This window comes from Pogona vitticeps, chromosome 2 (assembly GCF_051106095.1).
Source record: "Pogona vitticeps strain Pit_001003342236 chromosome 2, PviZW2.1, whole genome shotgun sequence".
Taxonomy (NCBI): domain Eukaryota; kingdom Metazoa; phylum Chordata; class Lepidosauria; order Squamata; family Agamidae; genus Pogona; species Pogona vitticeps.
Genome location: NC_135784.1, coordinates 228,581,640 through 228,607,169, shown reverse-complemented (window position 1 = coordinate 228,607,169; position 25,530 = coordinate 228,581,640). Strand labels below are relative to the sequence as shown.

At 42.6% G+C, this 25,530-nt stretch overlaps 1 long non-coding RNA gene across 1 annotated transcript; it reads right to left on the bottom strand.

Annotated features, from left to right (window-relative positions):
- Positions 1-7,353: 7,353 nt before the first annotated feature.
- Positions 7,354-24,595, bottom strand: LOC144586586 (uncharacterized). Its single transcript, XR_013541484.1, has 2 exons — positions 10,634-24,595; positions 7,354-7,478 (listed from the first exon to the last, which is right to left on the bottom strand). It is a non-coding gene; the product is annotated as an uncharacterized LOC144586586 (long non-coding RNA).
- Between the last annotated feature and the right edge of the window lie 935 nt (positions 24,596-25,530).

Sequence of the window (25,530 nt, the reverse complement as noted above, 5' to 3'; positions counted from 1 at the left end):
CCCCAATGGGTGGGGAAAGCTTAGGAAGAGCAGAAGTTACACCAAACATAGCTGCTTTAAGGTAAGCAAGACTGAAGCTTACACTGAGTTGTTGCACTAGGTAAGAAAATCAATCTGCAGTAAAACTATTCCATTCAGAGCTTGGGAAATTTACTTGTTTGGACTACATTTCCCAGAATCCCTCAGCATAGCTGTGGTGGTGCAGTGGCACCATGGTGTCAGTGGCAAGACAGAAGAAATAAACCCCCACCAGACACAAACTGAAAACTGAACCAAGAACGGCCTTGGTTTTCCTCTTGGCTTGTGCTGCTTTGTGGCTAAACATGAACCATGGACCATCATAAACCAGCAATTTTTAGTTTCATGCCCATCTCTAGTACAGATCAGCATCTCTTCTAGTGAGGCTCTTTGTACCTGAGGGTCTATTCTTGAGCAAACCAGGTGCGATCAGACAGCAATACAGGATCATATTTGATTGCACTGGAAAGGGTTGTTTGCCTAGAAGCAGTCCCTCTTAAAACGAGCCTTCTGTGCACTCAGAAATTACCCTAGCCCAGCTCAAATAACTAGCTTTACCACTGGACAAAAATGGTCTGGCAGAATAGGGTTGGCTGGTTCACAGTTTCCTTTGCATCATGATCACTGGAAAATAGATCACACTAGACTATGTCACAAGTGCTATATCTCCATCTGATTACACCCTTAGTCTTATCAGGCATCTCAGTCTCTCATCAATTTCAGCTGGCAGAATGCCTCCTTCCAATGAGATATGCCTGTCCTGTACTATATTCCCCAATTGGGTGGTTGAGAACATTGACCCCAAGAGAGGCCTGGAAAGAGAAGATCAAAACCAAGGCCCTCTCAGTGGTTGCTCCTCATTTTTGGAATAAGCTCCCACCCAAAAGTCACCTGGTCCCTTCACTGGGGATTTTTAAACAATTATTGAAAACTTGGCTTTTTAGACAGGCCTTTCTGGAGTTTACAACATCTTAACATAATGGTAGTCCCCGCATTTATATTATTAGTTCTGCAGCTGACCTTAAAAGTATATTTAATTACTTTTAATTAATTTTATATTGTTTTTTTGTGTATTTGCTTCTTTGTTTAATTTTGATTTGCTAATAGCTATCCTGTTCATTGTCCTTAGTTTTTTTTTTATGTTATTATATTGTAAACCTATGTTATTATATTGTAAACTTATATTTTAAATATTATATTGTAAAATTTATCACATTAAAAAGGAAGGAAGACCACGTATTGACACCAGCAAGACTCACGATCAAAGAAAAGTGGAGGAATTTGCCCAAGCACTTGAGGAAGCCCTTCCAGGCCGGCTGCTGTAAATGCAGTTGAACGATGGGAACATTTCAAGAACGCTGTCCACATTTGGCAAGAAAACCAAAAAGACTGCAGACTGGTTCGAAGCCCATTCAGAGGAGTTGATGCCAGCCATCGAGGATAAGAGAGAGCTCTAGCAGCATACAAAGCCTGTCATAGTGAGTACAACTTGCAGGCTCTTCAAGTTGCTCGTAGCCAAGTCCAACAGGCTGCCAGGAGATGTTCCAATGATTATTGGCTTCAGCTCTGCTCTCAGATACAGTTAGCAGCGGACACAGGCAACATCAAGGGAATGTATGACGGTATCAAGCAGGCTTTAGGTCCAATACAGAAGAAATCTGCTCCCTTGAAGTCTACTACAGGCATGATCATCCAGGACCGAGCACAGCAGATGGACCACTGGGTGCAGCACTACTCTGAGCTATATTCCAGAGAGAATGTAGTAACCGAAGAAGCATTAAATAACATTGAATGCCTGCCTTTCTTGGAATAGTTGGACAGCGAACCAACGTTAGGAGAAATAAAAGCGGCCTTGGATTCCCTTGCCTCTGGCAAGGCCCCTGGGAAGGATAACATCCCTGTTGAAGTGCTGAAGTGCTGTAAAGAGATAATCACCACTGAGCTGTATGAAATCTTTTGTCTTTGCTGGATGGAAGGTGGAGTACCACAGGACATGAAGGATGCAAACATTGTCACATTGGATAAGAACAAAGGTGACAGGGCGACTGCAATAACTAACATGGCATAAAAGATCTCCTCTATGGAGAATGCAAGGAAATCGCCCCAGAGGGAGACCACAGCTGCAATACATAGATATCTGTAAGCAGGATCTGAAGGCCTTAGGAATGGATCTCAACAGATGGGAAACCTTGACATCTCAGCATTCAGCCTGGAGGCAGGCGGTACATCACGGCTTCTCCCATTTTGAAGAGACCCTTGTACAGCAGGCCGAGTGCCTGGATAAAGTCTCCATGTGTCTTGTGCATAGTTTAAAAAGTCACACAGGATTATAACCCGCATGGGAATATTGGCAACTGCCCCAGCTGCACAGCACATTTTGCCACCTGCTACCAAAAAAGCCCAGCTCTACATTTGTACCTGGTTAGATGGATTTTACCCATAGTCTGGACATATTTATCCAGATCACCTAATATCCCCACTGGTGCAGCTTGCCTACAATGTGCCTCCCCTCATTAAGGTTTGAGAAAGCATAACAGTTCCCAAAACAGACCTACTGTAACCTGGCAATCCTAGGTTATTTACTGTGTGGCTTCTTCCATGAATAGTTTTCTTGCCAGTACCAGCTGTCTTACTGGGAGACTGAGACAAACAAGGATATTCAGTACTATACAGATGTCTTCTGGAATGGAAAACTGGGCAGAAGGCTTTCCTATTCTGCCTCTGATCTGCCAGCTCTACTGTTAGGCATAATTAGCAATTCCTCCTGAGTTCCTCTTCCCGAGTCATTCCTCCATCTTATACACAATATGTCCTATGCTAAACCACTGGCAGTGTGCATGTTTGGCTGGCCTTTCTCTGCAGTGTATGCATGAGCAGAAAAATATCTTCAGCTGCTCATGATTCTCTAGTACCAATTGCAACCACTTGTCCAGTGTCATAAGCAATGCTCCTGGGATGTCTTTTAGTGCCCTTCCAAGGATACTGTAATTTCTGAAGTCCGTCCAGTTCCAGAGACTCCTGTGGTGGCTCTTTCAAGCAGACACACTGGCTCTCCCATTTCTGAGAGTGGATTTTTTCTATTGCTTGATGTGTCTCTTGTGGGCAGCAGAGGGGGTGTAAACATATTTTATACTGGTAGCAAACTGGACTTTAAAAACCACTGCCTTGCACTTTGTATTATTTAGGTGGCATGAAGCTAGCAGTGTGGTTATCTAGACAATAATGATAGCTAATTACTAGACAATGTGGTGCTTCATGCAAAGCACATATGATCCCTCTGTGGGTTTCAGCCTTCTTTTCAGCGTCACTTTTGGGTTTTTATGTAGGATTCATTGACTGTATATAATACTTAGAATTGTCTCTTTTATTGGCCCCAGATGGATTTTGGGGTTCAGCTGCTACAGATCTTATTGCTTGGGCAAATGGAAATTTTTTCAAGTAGAAATTGTCAACTCTCTCAAAGCCCTGAATCTACAGACTATAATACGGTATGTATGGTTTATTTTTAAAAGCAGTCTGTGTTATTATAAAATCATCAATAAAACACAGACTTGTAAGGACTTACACTACATTGAGCCTAAATCGTTCTTTGTTCTCCTTTTCCCCAATCATATTCATTTGTTCTGTTCAAGAAAGTCTCTTCCAGTTTTATTCTCTGAAATCACTGGGGGAAGTACACAAGGAACATTTTCAGTGTTCTTTCTACATGATTATAGCACCAGAAAGCTGTTTCACAGATTTCTGAAGAATGGCTCCTGCTGCTTCTAACACAAGGAGTGAAGTGGAATTTATAGATCAACTAGGGATCTCTTTTGTCATGAGATCTGAAGGCTTCATTTCACTCCTTCTAGTGAAAGCAATTGCTAAAGGCTGTGTAATAATCTCCAATTCAGGCCATCTGGTCCCACTGATTGAAGATGTCCAACTTTTTCAGATGATCTTCACCCAGTACACTCCTATGATATGATTGAGACTTCAGACATAAGACATAAGACATAAGACAAAAGAAATTTATTTGTCATTGCGCTCACAAGTGGGTGCAACGAAATGAGGTGCTCTTCCCCAAGGTAAAACTGGACAACACTACAAAAAAAAAGTTAAAATATACACAACTTTCACCATCCAAATATAGATACCCCGTTTTCTCTCAGCAATTAAAAAGTCCACCAAAAACTTATGGCCCCGCATTTAAACTCAATACTGCACTTGGGTAAAAACTGTTCTTGAATCTGCTTGTCCTTGCTTTCAATACCCTGAATCTCCTTCCTGATGGTAATAGTTTAAAGAGCTGATATCCCGGATGAGAGGAGTCTTTCAGTATGTTAGATATCTTCCTCTTACATCTGTTCTTATACAATTCTTCCAAAGAGGGGAGTGAACAGCCAATGATGTTTTGGGCCGTCTTGATCACCCCTTGAATTGCCTTTTTCTCTGCCACTGTGCAGCTCGTGAACCATACACAGAGACAGTAGGATAATATACTCTCAATTGAACTCCGATAGAAGGTGATTAACAAACTCTCAGTCAATTGTTGCTTTCTAAGAATCCTTAGAAAATACAACCGTTGTTGTGCCTTCCTGATTAACGCAGCGGTGTTTGCACTCCAAGTCAGGTCATTTGTTATGATAGTCCCAAGAAACTTACATTCACCCACCTGTTCCACACAAACTCCATCTATATACAGTGGCTGAATGTCTGCTCTTTTTTTTCCTATAGTCCACTATGAATTCCTTGGTTTTTTGGATGTTAAATAAAAGATTATTTTTTTTGCACCAGCGGGATAGCTGTAATACCTCGTCCCGATACGCAGACTCATCATCCCCAGAGATAAGTCCTACTAGTGTAGTATCATCTGCAAATTTGATAATCCTATTACTGGGATGGTTATTGGTGCAATCTGATGAATAAATGGAGAACAGTAGTGGACTAAGGACACAGCCTTGTGGAGTGCCAGTGCTGAGTATCTTGTCAGTAGAGATGTAGTCATTCAGTTTAACCCTTTGTGGACGATTTGTTAAAAAATCCCAAATCCACAGACAGATAGAATCTGGAAAGTCAAGATCTTTAAGTTTGTCTATTAATCTGTGGGGTATAATGGTGTTAAAAGCAGAGCTAAAGTCCGCGAACAGCATTCTTACATAATTCCCTTGTGTTTCCAAGTGGGATAAAGCCAGATTGGACTGTTTCTCTTTGTTCGATTTATCACAGGATGCTAAGAATGTTCAATATAATTAACAATAATCTGACAACTGCAGAGATAGAAGGGACCCTGTGATGCACCCCTTCACATGTCCCCAGGTTGTTTCACTAACCTGAGGCCCATGACACATTCTCTCCTTTACGCTGCCACCAGTTGACCTCTGTCAACACCCTTTGATTAGAAAGATTGAGGTCCCAGCTGAGTATAAAGTTGAACAACACAGGTTTATTGTTTACAGTTTGCTTGAACAAGTTCTTCACAGACTTTAATGTATTTATTAGATTAGTAATAACTTGTTTCACTCTTAACTCTCTTAAAGGTAAAGGTTCCCCTTGACATTTAGTTCAGTCGTGTCTGACTCTAGGATGCGGTGCTCATCCCCATCTCCAAGCCATAGAGCCAGCGTTTGTCTGTAGACAGTTTCCGTGGTCACGTGGCCAGTGTGACTAGACACGTAACGCTGTTACCTTCCCACCATGGTGGTACCTATTTATCTACTCGCATTTTTACATGCTTTCGAACTGCTAAGTTGGTAGGAGCTGGGACAAGCGATAGGAGCTCACTGTTTCGCGTGGATTCGATCTTACAACTGCTGGTCTTCTGACCTTGCAGCACAGAGGCTTCTGCAGTTTAACCCGCAGCACCACCACGTCCCACTAACTCTCTTAGCTCTCTATAAAATCCACACTCTTAACTCCTAATTCTATAAGTTCCACATTCTTAACTCCTAACTCTGCCACCTTTCTCTAACTCCCACAGACAACTCTTACTTCAGACTCTCCTCTGACTCTCTCTAACTGAACTCCCTTGATTCTGACTCACCCCTCTCTTCTAGTTTCTCTTCCTCTTCTTCCCAACAGCTCCCATTGGTACATGCAAACAATCTCCTACATGAGCCAGAGCAGAGTGATTGCCACAGACCCTATGGATCATTTAGGCCCTATCAAGGATTCACAGTGGGGATTTGAACCCCCAACCTCTAGCTCTACAGCCAGATATCTAAACCACTGAGCTATCCAACAATTGAGAAGGTAACCTGTGAAGAAGTTTTGAAGTGAATGAACAAAGACCAAGAAAGCATTAAACACAGAAAATGCAGAAAACTGGAATAATTTGGTCATCCTATGAAAAGGCCAGATTGTGCAGAACATATCATTCAAAGTAAAATAAATGGAGAAAGAACAGCAAAGATATGCACTTATTGACTAAAGAAAATTAGTATATGCAGCATGTCATTGTTGACAGCATGTAAGATAGCCACCATGATGATGTCCAACCTCCAGTAGGAAAGGAACAAGAAGATGAAAGTGATGATTCAGTAGCATGTAAAGAATGGGCAAAGTTGTATCATATATGGCTTCTGAAAAAAAAAATAAGCTGAGATCCTACAAATCAACCATTGGGTAGGGAACAAGGAACTGGGAACATTGGCCCAGCTACTCCGTTAAATGGCTAATTGGATGGGCTTGTGGCAGTCCTTAGAGTCACAAACAGCTCAACTTAAAAGTCACTCATACAACAATAGCCACCACCCAGATATAGGTTTCTCCCCCTCTCCCCCCAAAGGACAGGACAGGAATCTATTGAACTTGGCTGCTAAGCTACTCTTTTTGTCCTATCCACTGCAATGCATTAGATTAAAAGACCCAAAACAAAGGTTTGTCACTCTTTTGGTTGGCAGGGGGAGGGCTCATGATCACAGCAGGAAGTGATGAGCCCTGGTTGCCCATTGGTTGGCTCCATTTGGGTGAATTTGAAAGTGCCTCCAACTGGGGGGAAAAAGGGGTTAGGGCAGAGGTGGGATTCAGCAGGTTCGCACCTATTCTATAGAACCGATTCCTGAATGTATTATTGGTTCTTAGAACCGTTTGCTGGCCTGAGATGAATGAAGGAGGAGGGGCCAGGTGACCAGTGATGAGCAGGGCAAGGAGGGGGGCACAATTAGCTGCCTCCCTTCCTGCGCCACACTGAGCCGTCTGAGGTGAGGTGTGGGTGAGAGAGATAAAGCCCTGGAAAGAGCAGAGGTGTCAGTGGGGGAAAGGGGGGGAGGATGAGCCCTTGACGTCACTGGAGGAAAGCCCATGGCCTGAAGGCAGAGGGGGGGTCATTGACAAGGCATGAGGGCAGGACACAGAGGGAAAAAGTTTTGGGGTGAGACTGCTTCAGTCAAACACCCAACCGTCTTCATTTTACTATGATTTTTTTTCAAGTTAAAGGTACCACATAAGACTGTTGCTTATGTGGTACCTTTTTTTTAAATCTCAGAGAATATCCAATGCATGAAGTGGTGATGGTCTCACTGATCCACGCAAGCAAGGTATGCAATAGAAAAGTCACTCACACCACCAAGAGATCAAACATCCAAGCCTCATTTAGAATAACAAAGAACTCTTCCTCCTGCCCCAAAACTGACAATTTCAGGAGACAAATGGCACACAAATAGCCCACTCTGTTAGAAGGAGGAAGACAGCTATCAGTATTTTAACACTACTAAGATTTACTATTCTTGAAGGCCATATATCCAGGACCAAGAAAGGAAAACACATAAACATATCAATAGATAAGGGGAATCGAAACTCTTCTCTCCAGACATTCAGGCTCATCTTGACCACAGGTCAACATGGGGGTGCGCGCAGAGGGACTCCAAGGGGGAGGGACCATCATGAGAAGGCAGCATTCTCCAGAAAAGACATACATGAGAGTATACTAATCAAGCATTTGTTGATATTGGTTGTTGTGGGTTTTTCGGGCTCTTTGGCCGTGTTCTGAAAGTTGTTCTTCCTGATGTTTCGCCAGTCTCTGTGGCCAGCATCTTCAGAGGACTGGAGTGTTGAGATTGGCTTTCAAGCTTTCATTTCTGAGATTACTTTCAAGTAAGTATGCTTCTTTTCGTTCATAGGATTTTTAAAAAATATAAGAGACATGTAATTTTGCATATGATGAAATACAGATATGTAGAATGGTACTATGGTACAAGGTGCTATATTGACCAAAATGAGTACAGGCCATACCATTTCTGTGGGGGAAAAAATCCCGGGTGTAAAAGGAGAAAGGAAGGCCATCCCCCAAACATCATCAGGATTGATTCCATTCTTTGCAGGAGGGGAAAAGGGACGATCCACACATGGCAGTTTGTGTGTATGCACGTGTGAATTGAAACAGGTGTATTCTCCATGTTTAAACCATCTTAATCTCAAGGGGACTTCTCCTGCATAAATACGGAGAGATCCGGGTTGTGCATAGATTAAATATCATTTATAGACTGGAAGATTATTGGGGGGGGAAAGAGTTTTTGGAGTGAGTCAAAGCGAGTTTAACTTCCATATGATGAATCCGGAGTTCTTTCCTGGGGAACACCCGAGTTCTATTGAAGTTCTGTAAACCGCAGGAGAAATAGTTATCTTCTTGACTTCCCCAGGAAAGCAGCTCCAACGGATCTTCTCCAACCCAAAGCAACACACCCTGTTTGTTTCCTGAATTTAGCTGCAATCCTCACAGTAGCTGGTGGTGGGAAAATCCATATTTCTAACAAGAACATATTGCTGCAAGTGATCCCTCCTGTAATAATAATAATATGAAGCATTTGGAGATGGGCTGGTCTGGAATTGACAGTTAAGACCCATAAAGTTGACAAAATACCTGTCCCTGCTGGAAACGAAAATTGTTAGCATCTGTTTGTTGGCATGGTTCAATACAGCTGTGGGCATTGTGGGACTCTCTTTGGGACCCAGCTTAGGAAGATTGTCATGTTGAGTATCTGCGCGTTCAGATTTACCCCTGCATCTTGAGTGTATGCTGGAGGCTGAAGTAAACCAGAGCTGCCCTCTCCAATGAATAGGAAACAGTTATTTGGATCCGTACTATCTGTGCGTTTGGTGGTGAGAAGGGACCTTTTGTGCTCTTTATTACCTTTTTCCATCCTGACCCTGTGCCTTGCCTGCTCCTGCTTGACCACTCCAGGGTCGGAGTGCCCTGCTCCTCCCTATTATTATGCCATGCCTTTCATTCTCCATCCAACACTGCTTCTCTTTGTTGCTCTCAGAGGATAGTTTAATCATGTGTGCCAGTTTCCATGAACTCGCCTCACCACCAGCTTCCCATCCCTCGGCTGCCTTTTGTTTCTGAGACACTTTCACCGGACTGTTGTCTCCGTGTCCGTCTGTCTCACTCATGGGAAAAGTCATTTCCCCACTACCTCTTTCTCTCCCTCTGGGCATGGTGCCACCTAATTCGACCAGTTCCTCTGGCTGGGCACCTAAGGCTGCTCTCTGCCTCTCTTTGCCACTCCCTGAGGTGTTTTGGGAGGGGGGGAGCTTCATCCTTGAATTACCCCTTTTATGGCATGCCGGGGGGGGGGGAGAGAGAGATCGGCATGGAAGCAGGGAATAGTGGGGTGCGAGGGGGACAGGCATCCGAAACAGGGAGGGCAGCAGGGGGAGGAGCACGGCATGTGTGAGAGAAGGCTCAGCAGTCCCTTCCATGCTCGGGCACAGCTGCAAGTGCCCAATGCAGAGCCTGCACTCTGGGCATTGTGTGTGTGTATGTGTGTGTGGGGTGGAGAGGGAGTTCTGACTCTGGACAGCCAGAGCTAAGTGACACCGAAGGTCGCTGTAGGTGCCACAGTCAAAAGCACCTATCTGCCACGGTGGGTACTGTATGGGAACCAGGTTGGATGGGATGTACCGTGAGTCTGGTGTGCTGTGAAGACAACTCGCCAGCCATGCCACCTGTGCCATGGTGCCATGAAGGAAAAGAGGGAACTGAGAGGAAAAAGCGGCCACCGAGGGTGCGTGGGGGAGGTGGAGCCTGCCAGGGCTCTGAGGGAAACCATAATCACCACCAGTGCTGCCACCAACATCAACACCCCTCAAAGCGACTGGCAAGGAGAAGCGGTGGGTCAGGGTTGGAGGGGAAAGATGGAGGAGGAGGAGACCTCAGAGGAGTCAGTAACCAAAGGACCGATTGAGGTGGTGGGGTTGAGGTGAAGTGGTGACAGACTGAAAAGAGACCATACCTTCCAAACCAGAAGGAAGCGGGGGGGGGGGGCGGGGAGAAGAACTCCACAACAGGTGCACAAAGGCGGCCTCCAGGTAACTGCAAACAGGGCTATCAGTCATTTCAGAAGCAGGAAAGGGTAGGGAAGCAATTTTTGCTGGTGAGTTATAGGGTGAAATAGGAGGTAAAGGGAAGGAGAGATGTGTCGGTTCTCTGTCAAACTTGGTCATAAGCACCCACTGTGAGGTGTGTGTTTGTTTGTGTGTGTGTGTGTGTGTTTGGCAGATGCCCACGGTGAGGGTAACAGCAGCGGTATGCCCAAACAGATACACTTATCCAGATGTGTTAATCATGTGAGAAGTAGTTGTGATGATAGGCAGTAGGGAGATCACTGTGGAAGAAACCCTCATCGGATCCCACTGTCCTGGGCATTTATTTATTTATTTATTTATTTATTTATTTATTTATTTATTTATTTATTTATTTATTTATTTATTTATTTATTTATTTATTTATTTATTTATCATTAGGACATAGAACCTGTTGTTAATTTATTTGAATCCCACCACTGGGTTAGGGGTCATGAAATGTACTACTAGAAGTGTACATTATATCTTAACCTTAGCACTGATCAATGCATGCTTTAAAAAAACTTTTTGCACATGGGAGTTAAAATCTTCATTTTCAGGAGCCCATTTTCTGACCTACTGTTATTCCTGAAAACAGTATAATGGTAGAAGCTAAGGCAGCACTGATATGCAAGCACAGAATGCTTGCTGTGTCTGTGATAATAATGTCTTAGAGAAACTGGGAGGGACTACTCGTGTGTGTGTGTGTTTGTGTGTGTGTGTGTGTGTGTGTGTGTGTGTGAGAGAGAGAGAGAGAGAGAGAGAGAGAGGGAGAGAGAGAGAGAGAGAGAGAGAGAGAGAGAGAGATGCTTCTTAGAACGGGGTGTAAGTGTGATTATTATTTTTTAGGTTTATACACTTTTGTGCACTTTATAAAACTTGTTTCCTGTGATATATCAGTCTTGTTGCTATTTCGATAGCAGGTTCAAGGGCGAGTTCAATACCGATTACAGAAATGGAGACTCCTTCCTTCCAAGGATGTCAAAGTGTTTCATTCCATTATCACATAAGAGGCAGTTAGCTGCTGGTACAATCATAAAACATTACCCCATGGTAATGAGGCAGTCTTTGACCTGGACAAAATTGCAACATAAGTGATTCAGAGTGTTTTCCACTCAGAAATGATAGCTGATTGGAACATCAAAATTCAGGGGGGAAAACACATTCAAGCTTGGGGACATTTTCACCTGTATGAGGGTTGGATGGAGAGTGCAAATAGCAGAAAATTCATAGCAAACATGATTGGACTTAAGAAAAGGCCTATTGTCTGGCCTATTATGTGGTGATGATGGTGGTGACAAAAGCGTTCATCTTACCCACAACCTTTGCATCTGCAGAATGCCAGCCACCAGAGCTTTGTTGAATGGCGACTGAGGACTAGATTCCATGATAAATTAGTGGAAAGCAAAGGATTGTGGTTATAATGGCACAGGTTGTACTTAAGAAGATTCGTACCCATGGCATTCTGAATTGCAGCATAGCCCTAAACATGTAATATAATGAAGTACGGTGGAAGAATAACTAAAAACATCTTGGCACATGGATTTCCTTTAATTGCTTCACTGAGATTTCCACAAATACAAGACCTGATATATTTATCATAGCTGTATCATATTAAGGTGTACAGTCACAAACATGGAAATGTTTAAACATATATTTTTTCAATTAGAGTATGTACAATATACAACATGATTAATTACAGGCAATAGATATTATAAAAGCCAGAATGCTGGTAACTGGTCAGTTTCAACATAAGGTTTTTGTCCAGTTAGTCTAAAAATAGCTTCGGATTCTCAGGGGGGAAAATCTTTTCCTCCCAATTCCAGCTAGAGTTGTTAATGAGCTCAAGTCTTCCCACAATAGCTTTGTGATAAGTCAACGGCACAGTTCCTTCTGCTTGCAGGCTCAGCAGTTCTGAAAAACACTTCCTACAAAACACAGTTATTCCACTGCTTGGTTCATACCATGCAACCAATATGAAATAATCAAAGCCAAGTTTTAGTTTCCATTCAGCTTCTGACTGTGCTTCTATATCACAAAGTGTGCTGCTTCTACCGTAAAGAAGCTGTTTGAAATTCTTCCCTTGTATTAAAAAAAAATGGATGGAAAGAATGGATGTGTTTAAATGTCCCTTCAATTCAGATCAGCTGTAAGATCCACTCCCTTAGGAGCACAATGCCTATTTTTAAAGAAATATGAGCCAGTCCCATATGGAAAGAGGCATTCAACATATTAATTGCATTGTAAATCAAACTTCTCATTCCAGCCCAACAGGGTAACACTCTGGAGTGTGAAAGTCCTCTGGGCTTACTATTTAGAAAACAAAACACAGGGGATGTGTAATATCAGGGCCAAAATTGTATTGACAATTGGGCAGGCACCCAGGAAAGCAATCAGCACTTTGTTAATGAGCTGCAATTTGCTGCTATGGCTCTCACAGTTTCCCTTATGTAAGCATAAATTGCCAATAGGACTCTTGCCAGGGGCTGTAAGTCACTAGCCAGTGCCAAGGAACAAGAGATCCGTGGGATTGGCTAATTTTTTATCACAGCATTTTCTTACATTTTCCATTGACCTTGCTCCTGCTGATAGATTTATCCATGAAATATTTGCTATAGGCACGTGGGGAGAAGCAAAGAAGAAGATCAAACATCTCCAGTCTTGACTGAGCCAAGCTCCAGTACCACGAGCCTCTGACTTTAACCAACTCTTTATCTTATCTCTAGTAAGGGGCTGTTGTGCTTTCCCAGCAATGAGAGGGAGAGGAACACCATATTTCTTATGACAGCCATGTGTTGGCATCAAAAGAAATGACTCACACCAACTCTGATTAGGAAAACTCACTGTGAAATGTCAGTATGTAGACTGCTGTTACTAGGCTTCCTTCCTTCCTTCCTAACCTATATAACATGCAACTTCAACCAGTGGGGGAGAAGTCAAAAGACACATTGATTACCAATTTGAATACAGCTTTGCCCCCACCTTGTCATTTCTGAGTAATCACTAATTCATATGTAGATTGTTGTTAACCAGGCAGGCTTGCCTGCCTGCCTGCCTTCCTTCCTTCCCAAAAGTGACCACTTGTTGCCTTTTATTAGAGAGAGTTACCTGTATGGCGTTTTCATAATGACCGCTAGATCTAGGGGCTTTTGTAATGGAAGCCAGATTTTGAGGCTTCTAAGTTAGTTTTATATTCTGTCTCTGAATAGATTTCAACAAGGTATTTATTTCTCTTTCCTGACAGTCAATTCCCAGACTATTTATTTCCTTCAACAAGCAGACATTCAGCCCTAAATGGCAGCATTCCGTGTGCGCATGCCTGTAAACATGCCATGCACACACACCCATGTCAAATTTTCCTGCACCCCATATGGTGGAGGGACAAAAACCTGGGTGGAGGTGGGACTGTGAAAAAGGAAAAAGTTTGTAATGAAGTACCACATACTAGTTGTGTTACTATAAACCTTATTGGCAGTACTATGCCCCCAGGGTCTTGGACAGAGGCCTTCCCCATCATTCTGGTCTCAGATCCTTTCACTGGAATTGGCCTTTAAGTTTATTAATGGTTTCTTATGGTTCCAGAAGAAATGTCACTGTCTGAAAGAATGAGCAAATTCCTCCCCACAATTCCTTTCCCACGCTCTATTCAACATATTCCAAGAGTGAATGAATTCTACATGACTGCTAAATTCAATGGAATTCTTTCCGGCTTCTGAAAGTTAAGCTGTAAAATGCACAGCACATCAATAAAGTCTGCAAACTTGTTCCATTTTTCAATCATGTTCACATCTTCTGATAACATTCTCTCCCCCGCCCCTCCTTCCAGGAAGGGAAAAAAAACATAGCCAGTGTGTGTAATGCTCCAGTTACATTTATTTGGGATTAGGATGAAATAGTTTTCAGTTTGCGGTGTTGGCAAGTACCTTTGGTTCTCAAGCCTGACAGTGTCGGACACGAGTCAATTTTAGGATGATGGAGGATTAGAGGTAGTTCCTGCCACTCTAACCTAAGAAAAGAAGCAAGCTCCCCACTCTGTATTCCAAAGCAGTTTGACTTTACTGCAGGAGCTGGCTCAAAAAGGGAAAGCAAGCTATTAGTAAGTGTCAGAGAAAGTTACTGAAGTGTTTTTTTATAACTGGCTGTTCCTATGGGCTAGGAGGCCTTCTAATTCAAGGGGGGGGGGAGGACCCATGGAATTTTTTAGCAAATGAGCAACAGGATCCTTGTATGAAGGAAACAATGGATCCAAATCGAAATATTAATTTTTCCTTTTGTCAATCTATGTATTAATTTCACTTTACATAAAAAGACCTGTATTTAATAGCTGTCACATTTTCTTAAGTGCTAGGGGATAATGATTGCAGGACTGGTGTTATATCACCTTGCTGGATTTTTTGAAGTATAGCTTGGGTGGATTTTTTGGACCCAGGCCTAGAGATTTGAGGGACTGGATTAAAGTACCGCTCGGGAATTAAGATGGGGCCAGTTTCAACAAACCCATTTGAGCAAGAGAAGGTAACATGGTGGGCACAACTGAGGCAGAAAAGCAAGAAACACACTTGAGTGAAATAGCTAAAAGATTCCAGATGAACATCAGCAGTCCTACCTCTGCTGCCCACACAACAGGAGAGAGAGGCCTGTACAGAGCATCCTCCTCTCCTATATGGGAGTTCTCAAAACATACAGTGAGGAGGAGTCTCACATGTACCTAACCCTATAAAACAGGCACAATGTGGTGTGGTTTTTAAATATCAGAAGCCACTTCGGCTAGGCTCATTAATATGGAAATATATTTGTCGATGGGTTTTTTGTTTTTTGTTTCCATTTTGGGAATGTGAAATTTATGAGAATTGTACTTGCCTTTTTTCTCAGAGCTGCCTCAAGTTCTTCTTAAGACACATATTATTTGCTATGTGAAGTCTTGAAGACTGACGGCCAAGCTTCAGAAGTTAATATTTAATAAGGGAATTGGGAAAAAAAGCTCTGTGTGGAAGATGCAAGTGCCAGAATTAAAAGCAATCTAGATATCTGGCTGAGGAGCCAGATTCTGGGAGTTTGATTCCCCCACTGTACAGTGTAAAGAGAGCCAACCTGTGTGGCCTTGGGCAAGCTGCACAGCCTCAAGACACCCGGATAAGAAGGAAATGGTAAACCACTTTTGAGTATTCTTTAGCTGGAAAACATTGGAAAGGGTTGCCATAAGTCAGAATTAACTTGATGGCACATGGTTATTATTACAGAAACAAAGCAAAACTCTCTACTGATTAGTAGTGAAAATATGGCAAATTTCCTTGCATTTGGTAAATTCCATTAGGTTAGCTGTGATGAGCCAGTGGCTCTCTATATGTTCTCGTACACTGGTAACCATCAGCCAATATGGAAACAAGGCCTGGATGGTGAGAGCTGTAGTCCACCTTGTGGAGGGCCACAGATTCTCCTTCACTGACTTAGGCAACCTACACAGAGCCTTCTCCAACTTGGTTACATCTACATGTGGCCTACAAAACTAACAGGAAACACTGGAGTGGTACATTGCCACTTCTTCTATCAACTTATAAGTGGCTAAAATGACTTTGCCCAACAAAATATAGACATAGAGAATCACATATGATGGGGATGGTGTTGGGCTGATAGTAGCAATTACTATGTCTAAATATCTGCATTCTATTCCTGGAAATATATTATAACAATTACATTTTTAAAATGATAACTAAAGCACCCTCACCAAGAGAGTCTGCCAAAGAATATTTGGTACTAAAATACAAAATTTCGGGATAATATCATTATGGTACAGTAGGACCCCTGTATCCATGGGGGATCAGTTCCAAGCCCCACCCCCATGGATACTGAAAACTGTGGATTATAGCAAAAGCTATATGTAACTTAGTCTGTTGACCCAGAACTCCCCTGTATCTGTAATTTTTATCTCGATGGAGCATCTATGAGTAAGAAGAGCCAAGTTGAAGTCTTCCCTCATTCATCAATGATCTCTCTCTCTCTCTCTTACACACACACACACACACACACAGACACACACACACACACACACACACACACACACACACACACAAATCTCAATGGCTGTGCAGATTTTCTTCTTTGAAGAGAAGAATTTCTTTCTTTCTTTGCCCAGAAGTGTTGAGTATTCACGAAGGGGCTGCTGGAAGGCAGGAATGGTGAGAGGTTGGAAATCTCTACTAGATGGCAGTTTGGCTGAGGTTAGTGCCCATCCTCTGACCTTGCCAGACAACCCAGCTCGGAGTTTTTCAACAACACTGCTCTGGAAGATAGAGGAAGCTGCCTTAAGCTGGTGGGAGACTAGGTGAAATAGAGGTGGTTTACCTATGTATATAGCATAATGTCTGGTTCCATCTGGTGGCCAATTTTGATATTTACATCTTGAAAATCTGTATTTCTAGAGCTTTTTACATTTAAATTTTCAAAGTGTTTTCAGAGGATGGATAAGTGGAAGTGTGGATATTGATCCTGCAGATACAGAAGTCCTACTGTATAGCAGTAATGGCATTCCAATTTTTAGCAGAATTTAGATTTTTGGTTATTTAAACTGGACTTTTGAAAGAAATTTGCATCAGTTTTTTTCTGCAGATTTCATTAAATGAAATGGAAATTTTTTGAAGGACCACATCCTGTAATAAATTGCATGATGTAAACTTAAGCAGTATGGTTAGGTACCTTTTTCTTTGGTATGTGGTGTGACTTGTGTCGGAAGTAGCAGAAAATAGCAATTTAATTATATTAAATATTAAGTTGTGAACTGAAACATTGAAGACTTCATGAAAAAAAGAAAGATGATGGGAATTTTATTTTATGCTTTGTGTGATTCTTTACAGTTGTCAGTTTATTGCTATGTAAGTCATCCCAAGTAGTGATGTCATTAAGTTGAGCAGTATATAAATGTTATAAATAAGGAAGGAAGGAAGGAAGGAAGGAAGGAAGGAAGGAAGGAAGGAAGGAAGGAAGGAAGGAAGGAAGGAAGGAAGGAAGGAAGGAAGGAAGGAGAACTTGCAGAGATGAGTGGGGTGACATATGTTATGTGTGTCAAGTCAAAACTGACTTATAGTGACCCTCAAAGTAAATGATATATTTAAGGAGTGGTGCCATCCCTGGAGTGGTATGGCTGAGTGAGCACTTGAATTCAGGTCTCCTGAGTCCAAGCCCATCATTCTATCCACTACACCACAAGGGGCACCCACTGAGTGAGATTACTTGGAAGAAATCAGCTAGTCTACTGAGATTCTTTCTTTTTCACATCACTGCTATTCTGTGAAAGGGGAAGTCATTCTTTCACAGAGTGGTGGTGGTGTGGGGCCAGGAGCTTCACCTCTCCCTAAAGATTTAACATGTTGCTCGACAAACTTGTGGTCAGATGAAGCTGCTCAGAGCAGTGCTATATGAAGCCATTTTATATTGACTCAGATTGGAGCTTCACCCGGCACCCTATTATTTAATTTGGATATCAGGACTGTATTTGCATGCAGGGGCTATATGACCCTTTTGGAGCCTTCTACGGCCTGGACGACATCAAGAGTTGTGGCCACACTGCTTGACATCATCCAGAGTTTAGGCAGTGGCTTCACCGTACCTGCATCCTTCCCAATGGGGAACAAGTACACTCAAGGTGCTCCAAAAGCCAGGCACAAAACAGCTCCTACATCCAATACCCAGGTCAGAGCCTGGCTTTATCATTTGCAGACTTTTCATGATTGGACAAAGACTGCATCTTCTGTAGTCACCTTTGCCTGTCCTGCTACTCCTCTGTTGTGTGTGCGTGCACGCACAGGGCAGCTAATCCTGACTGTTATCTCCAGTCACTGACTGGGGTCAACAGGAGGGTTTTCCCAGTCTGTACCACTGCCTTTCTTGGTAAGGAAAGGTGGGGGAGGGTTCCCACTGTTATCTCTAATAAGTGCTTGGAGAAAATAACAGGCTTTTCACAGGTCTGTCATTGTTCCAGTCAGAAAGACCAGCTGTGTTTGCAGGGAAGAGTGCTTGGCTTGAGGAGGGGGTGTGGATGGGGATGACCCTCTGTGAACCGGATAGATAACAGCCCTGTTAGGGATGTGAAGAAGACTCACACTATCCCTTGTCTTTGTCAGTTTTAGCTGTCTTGATCCAATGAGGCACTTGACAGTGGAATTTGACAGGTGGATGAGATTTCTCCCCTCATGCTGAGAGCAAGACAAAAGGCATTTGTTTTGTTCACTGAAGCCTTAAATTTTAAAGTCTCCATGTTTTGCAGAGAATCCTCCCCACCCCCAAAAAGCAAAGCATGACCACAAAAGCATAGAAAGCCTGGCTGATTGTAAAAAAGATGCAAACAACCCAAATCAAGCTATTAAATTAGGGTGTGCACTGTCCCCCAATTCAGTCAAGGTCCAAATAAGGGCATACAAATCAGGGTCTGCTGCTACTGCTACTACACATCCATGTCTGTGCCAGTATTTGCGTATTACTGAATCACTTGGGGTGGGGGAATCCCATTTCTGCAAATGACTATAACTGGGAAAAGTGTCACACAGCTCTGTGAGAATAATTCCTGGCAGAATTATTTGTCACCACCAGCCCAGAACGCCCATGATAAAGAGAAGCAGGAGACAACTATTATGAACTTTGGCAGTGACACCACTCCACTAACAAGAAAAAAAAAGAAACCAGAAAGGAAGTGAGGGGGAAAACAAGAGATCTTAATGTCCTGAACAGAATTCCTGACCTTACCACTGAAAACTGTGTAATAATGCAGGAATTCATCCACATACTTATACATACATGGTCCTAATAGTGTCGGGAATAACAAGCAGAAAAAAGAAAGAAAAGAAAAAGCGAGAATACAAAACTAATATGATGCATGTAAGTCCTTCACTTTGTACTGTAAGTAGGCAAAATGTCACAGAAAACAGCTGCAAGATGATATCTCACCCAGAGACCCTCCTCAGTGCCTGAGAGTTTACAATGTGCAGATGTTTTGGGTTTCACTGTGGAGATAAAGCTGTAAGCTTCCTTCGCCTCTGATTTAGTTTTTTATTCCGTAGACTTATATACCGCAGACTTAGTGCGGAGGACTACTAGACAATAAAAAACCCCATCCAACCTATTTGGTGTTTTCCTTATAAGGTATTGACAGCTCCTGTACCCCTTTCTCCACTTTTAAGTCACTTCACATCTCTTTTTATTCTAATTTTTTTATCCCATCCCAGCCCTACTTTAAATCATCATGTATGTAAAAGCTAAGGAATGGCCTTCCAGTTTTGTGTAATTAATTCACACAAATTGCTGGGTTTTGCACAAGAATAAGCTTAGCAACTCCAAGGGTATGTCAAGAGTAGCAGGAAATCTCAACCAGCCTGTATAGGTGAGGAAAAGAAATGTGGTGATATCTTGTCTTCACCTTAAAGAAAGTGATAAATGTGGCTTTATGTTCCAATTCCATGGACTTAGGGGCATGATATAACCAGCATTAGTCCCATTACATCATCTGACTATTGAATATGAAATGCAAAAACCTTGAGATCTTTGATCTAACAGTGACTTATGCCCCTTCCCCACATAATGCATCCACATTCATGGTTTGCCTCAGTGATCAGAGCTCTATCTCTGACATCAGAGGAGATTTTGGCCCCCAAGGACACCAGCCTGGAGACCAAAGCATTGCTTCTTTAGGTGCTTATATTAGATCCTGATCATATGTCATTGCCTGGTACCATCAAATACCTTCTTTATCTACTTTGCTACTCTTTCTCTTCCAGAAGTATGGCTAATTTGTTGCAAATGGAATAACTGTGATTCTAAGGATGCTTCTGAAAGAATGTACTGTAGTGGATGAATGCCAGGTTGCTTTTCAAGTGTCATTAAATAACTAGGTTTTTATTCAACAGAACTAGAAAGCGCTGGCTTGTGACAGATTGATGAATGATGTAAAACTTGATTTCCATGTGTATTATTAATCAGCCCCAAACAAATGAAGGCTTTCTAATTAATTTGTGATTTTTAAACCAGTAAACCTGAAAACAGTTTTTCCTAACTGAAACAGAAATAAACTCTCTGTTGTCTGAATACAAGGGTTTTTAATTAAGTCTTGGTTAAACAGAGAAGTCCATAGGTTTCATCTATTTCAGTGGGCAAATTTAGATATCTTAATTCCATCCCAAATATATTGCAGGTATATGAAACTTTTCTTTGATACCATGCTGGTCTGAGACATTTTGCTGCATGAAGGAACACTGAAAGGGCAGCGTATTCCAAGCTAGAATGAAGGCTTATATCCAGCTACAAAAGATCCACTGAATCACCTGGTGAATGATAAGTCTACACATATTTAATCTCCAGTGGGCTTATTTTAGTGGGGGGGGGCAGTAAATAGATTTAGACTCAATGCTTCTCAAATTCTTGTTGCATCATTCAGGCAGTAAGTACCACAACTATCAGTCTGTTTGTCTAATCTCCCCCCCCTCTCTCTTTTTCACCTCCAAACTCCAAGGTTCATTCACCTAACCAGCCACTCACTGTTGCTAGGGGTGGGGAGAAGATTATTTTGTTCCACATTTTAAATGAAACTAACAGAAGTTGCTGTTGTGGACTATTATGGGGATAGAAACACATTTATCTTTCAAATAAATGTGCACTTCTCCAGACCTTTGTGATAGTTCGGGGACTCGAACTATCAAAAATAGTTGACAAAAATGAATATATTAGAGGAAAGCATGCACAAAGTTGCATATACTGGAAGAAATTGTGTACAAAAATACATACATTGAGGAGACGAGTGTACAGCAATGCATAGCCTGGAGAAAAGTGTTTACAGAATGCTTGTCTGGGAGGAATGAAAATAAAGGCAATATTTTTTGTGGATATGATTGAATAGCTGGCTGGATAGCTCCGTAGTTTAGGTATCTGGCTGCTGAGACAGAGGTTAGGAGTTTGATTCTTCACTGTGCCTTTTGGGAGAAGAGGCAGCCTATGTGGCCATTGGTCAGCTGCACAGTCCCAGAATGTTCCCAGAAGAAGGAAATGGTAAAGCACTTCTTTATATTACTCTACCTGGAAAGCCCAGGAAATGTCGCCATTAAGTCAGAATTGACTTGTGGCATGCAATTATTATTATTATTATTATGACTGCATGAAAAAGGTACTGATTGGTTTGTTCATCCTGAACTGTTGTCTGCCTCTATACCTATAAGGCTGGGGATAAAGCAAAGGGGACTTGCTCACAGTTGAAAAAGCTTTCACCTAGCAGTGAGCAATTCAGACAGAGAACGAAATGCTAACTGCATCAGAAGTACCATTTGGAGATGCTCTCTCTGTGTGTGTTCCATGATACCACACTGCCATTCTACAATCTTAATGCCTTCTGAAGGAGACCATTTCAGCTTGCTAGGTGGCATGGCCAGCCTTGAAGAAGGCACAAGAGATTTCAGTATACCTGAATATGCTGTTTTCGATATGGAATAGCATTTTAAAAAAATGCAACCTGTTCGAGCTTGACACTAAATTAGTACAGTTCAGAAAAACAGGTGCCATCTAATGTGCATGTACTATTATTCATCAAGTAAACAGGATTGGAATCATAGGCGTGAAAATAAAGCTTCTATAAACATAGGAAGAAACCTAATGTGATCAGATAATTTAAATACCAAGTTCTGATTTAGCACCTTTTTAAAAAATGAAATGAATGATTGTTAAAAACTTGTACAAAGGATTGCAGTCGGGAATAACTGTCTGAATGCACACAACACTCAGTGCTGCCACCGGGTTGTAACGTCCCTTTACTGTATGTATGTCACTCTGGCAGAAATGGTCCTAGAAGACAGTTGTCATGGAAAAGTGAAATTTCCATCCAGGCGCATCTTTTTTGACTTGTGAGTAGTCGCAGCCTCAGTCTCTGCAGAATCCCCCAGTGTCACAATAAGATGGAGAGACAGGCTTGTCCTGAATGCTTGCAAGTGGCCAAACATAAGAGACAGGTTGATGTTTCCTTCTTGCCAGAGGCACAGACCTAATGCCTGAGGCTGTTTTAATGTTATGATCAAGCTTCTCTGCCTTTTCCCTCCAACAAAACCCTGTTTCGAAAGTGCATAGTTTGCTGTAGGCAGGAGTTCATTGTCCTATTTTCTATTTTTATTTAGAGACTAAAATAATACATACTAAAGTAGAGATGGGGAAAAAGAACTAACCCAGTGCTTGCTTGATGGTCAGCCTATATTTCTACACCCTAAGCTTGGAAAAGTTAATTTTTTGGATTACAATTCCCAAAATCCCACAGCTAGCATAGCAAGTAGCCACGCTGGATGGGGAATGTTGGTGACTGTAGTCCAAAACAGTAACTTTTCCAAGGTATGCCTATAGCTGGGTAGAGTTGTGGGCCACTCTAGAAAAACTAGGTGGAATTCACAGTGACTACTGTCACTGCCCATGAGGCAAGCCCTACTGGGTGTTGAAAATGGCACAGTTTTGAAAACTGCTGTAGGGCTTTCTTTGCTTTTGCGTAGCTCCCCAGCAGCATTTTATCCAGCTTTTAGGGAACATAACCATTTAGGCAGCCAGACCCCGAGTGGGGGAAGAGTGGAGGGAGGGAGGGATTGTGTGCTGCAATAGAAATGTTCACACCCCTCACCGTGCAACTGTCCAGCAGAAGAGCTTCTATTCCACCTCCCAATGGATCATGTCTTCCTCCTCCTCCTCCTCCTCCTCCTCCTCCTCCTCCTCCTCCTCCTCCTCCTCCTGCCATCATGGCAGGAATGGCTGGCCAGTGTCACTGGGTGTCCAGAACCAGTGGCACAGAAGTGAGTCTAGTATGGTGCTGTTGCTGCGGGCTCAGCATCCAGGGCCTTCCCACCCGCAACATGATCCATTTTAAGGTCTGGCATAAAAAGATAGTTTGTAGCTCCTTTGGTAATAAAGTTTCCTATACATAGCAAGGATACTTTTAATTTATCTTCAGACACAGTTGTCTGTCAAAATCATTACAATGAACAGCAGTGATGTTTAGACAACTTCTAGTGTCTTAAAATAAAACAGGTCACATAAGTGCCTGCAGCAAGACAGCACCTGGCTTGGGCATTCAGCAAATTGCTCTGTGGGATTAAAAATAACCTCTTGAACCTTTGGATTAGGCTACTTTCTGAACAAGTTTCCTTGTGCCCCTATAGTCACTCAGGATGTTACAATGTCATTTTATAGACTGTACAACATGTTAACAGCAGAAAGACTCTGATTTGAGAGCCCTGCTGGATCAGGCCAAGAGCCCATCTAGTCCAGCTTCCTGTATCTCACAGAGGCCCTACCAGATGCTTCTGGGAGCACATGGGACAACTAGATACCTGTCTCCTGATATCCCTCCCCTGCATCTGGCATTTTGAAGTACCTTCCTTTTAAGCCTGGAGATTATACATCCCCATCATGGCTTATAACCTGTGCTGGACTTTTCCTCCAGAAATCTGTCCAATCCCTTTTAAAGGCATCCAGGCAAGATGCCATCATCACATCCTGTGGCAAGGAGTTCCACAAACTAACATGCTGGGTAAAGAAATCTTTTCTTTCGTCTGTTCTCACTCTCCCAACACTCAGTTGGAGTGGTTGTCCCTTGTTCTGGCATTACATGAGAGGGAAAAGAGCTTCCCTCTATCCACTTTATCCATCCCCTGCACAATTTTATGCATCTCAATGTCCTCCTTCAGGCGCTTTTTCTCTAGACTAAAAAGCCCCAAACACTGTAGCCTTTCCTCATGAGGGAAGTGCCCCAACCCAGTCATCATTTTAGTTGCTCTCTTCTGCACCTGTTCCAGTTCCACTATGTCTTTTTTGAGGTGCGGCAACCAGAACTGTATGCAATACTCCAGGTATGGCCTTACCAGAGTTCTGTACAATGGCACTATAATGTTGGCTGTTTTATTTTCAATCCCCTTTTTAATGATACCTAGCATGGAATTAGCCTTCTTCACTGCTGCCACACACTGGGTTCACACTTTCATTGAGCTGTCCACCAGCACACCAATATGCATTACTTTACATTTTCTTATATTGAAACACATTTGCCATCCATTCTTCCAGTTTGAAGAGATCCTTCTGGAGCTCTTCACAATCCCTTCTGTTCTTCACCACCCAGAAAAGTTTTGTGTCATCAGCAAACTTGGTCACCTCACTGCTTATCCCTGTCCCCAGGTCATTGATGAATGGGTTGAAAAGCACTGGTCCCAGGAGAGATCCCTGGAGCACACCACCTCTCTCCATTGTGAAAATTGCCCATTGACACCTACTCTCTGTTTCCTGGTTCTCAACCTGCCCTTGTATTCCCTGATTGTAGAGTTTTCTCAGCAGCCTTCGGTGAGGAACTACCTCAAATGCTATCTGAAAATCCAGATAGACAATATCCACTGGTTCACCCATGTCCACACACCTGTTGACCTTCTCAAATAACTATAAAAGGTTTGTGAGGCAAGACTTACCCTTAAAGAACTCATGCTGATATTCCCTCAGCAAGGCTTGTTCTTCTATGTGTTTTAAGATTTTATCTTGGATGAAGCTTTCCACCATCTTCCCTGGAACAGACGTTAGGCTAACTGGCCTGTAATTTCCCGGGTGCCCCCTCCTTCTCTTTTAAAAGATTGGCATGAAGTGCTATCCTCCAGTCCTCTGCCACTGTGGCCGTTTTAAGGGACAAGTTGTAGATTTTAGTTAAGAGATTAGCAACTTCATTCCTCAGTTACTTAATAACCCTTGGGTGGTTGCCTGGTGACATTGATCTTCAATTATCGATCAAGTCTAAAACAACCTCTCTTTTAATCTGTATCTGATTTGATTCATTAGTTAGGAGGGGCCGTTCAGGCAGTGGAATCTGCCCAAGGTTTTCTGTCATGAAGACAGATGCAAAGAACTCATTTAATTTCCCTGCAATCTCCAAGTCCCCCTTTACCTCCCTTTTACAGTGGAGTCTCGACTTATGTGCAGCTCAACTTACGTACTTTTCAACCTACGTACTTCTCCCGCCGCAAAGTTTCACTTTGACTTGCGGCCGGAGAATCGACATACAGACCAGAACAAGGAGGCGGGAAAAGCACCAAATTCAAATTTGGCACTTTCCCCACCTCCCCCTTCCAGTCCGTAGGACGTACGTTGTGCCTCTGGATGCCTTCCACAGCTTCTCCGCTGCCATGGGAGGCATCTCAGAGGTCCCCC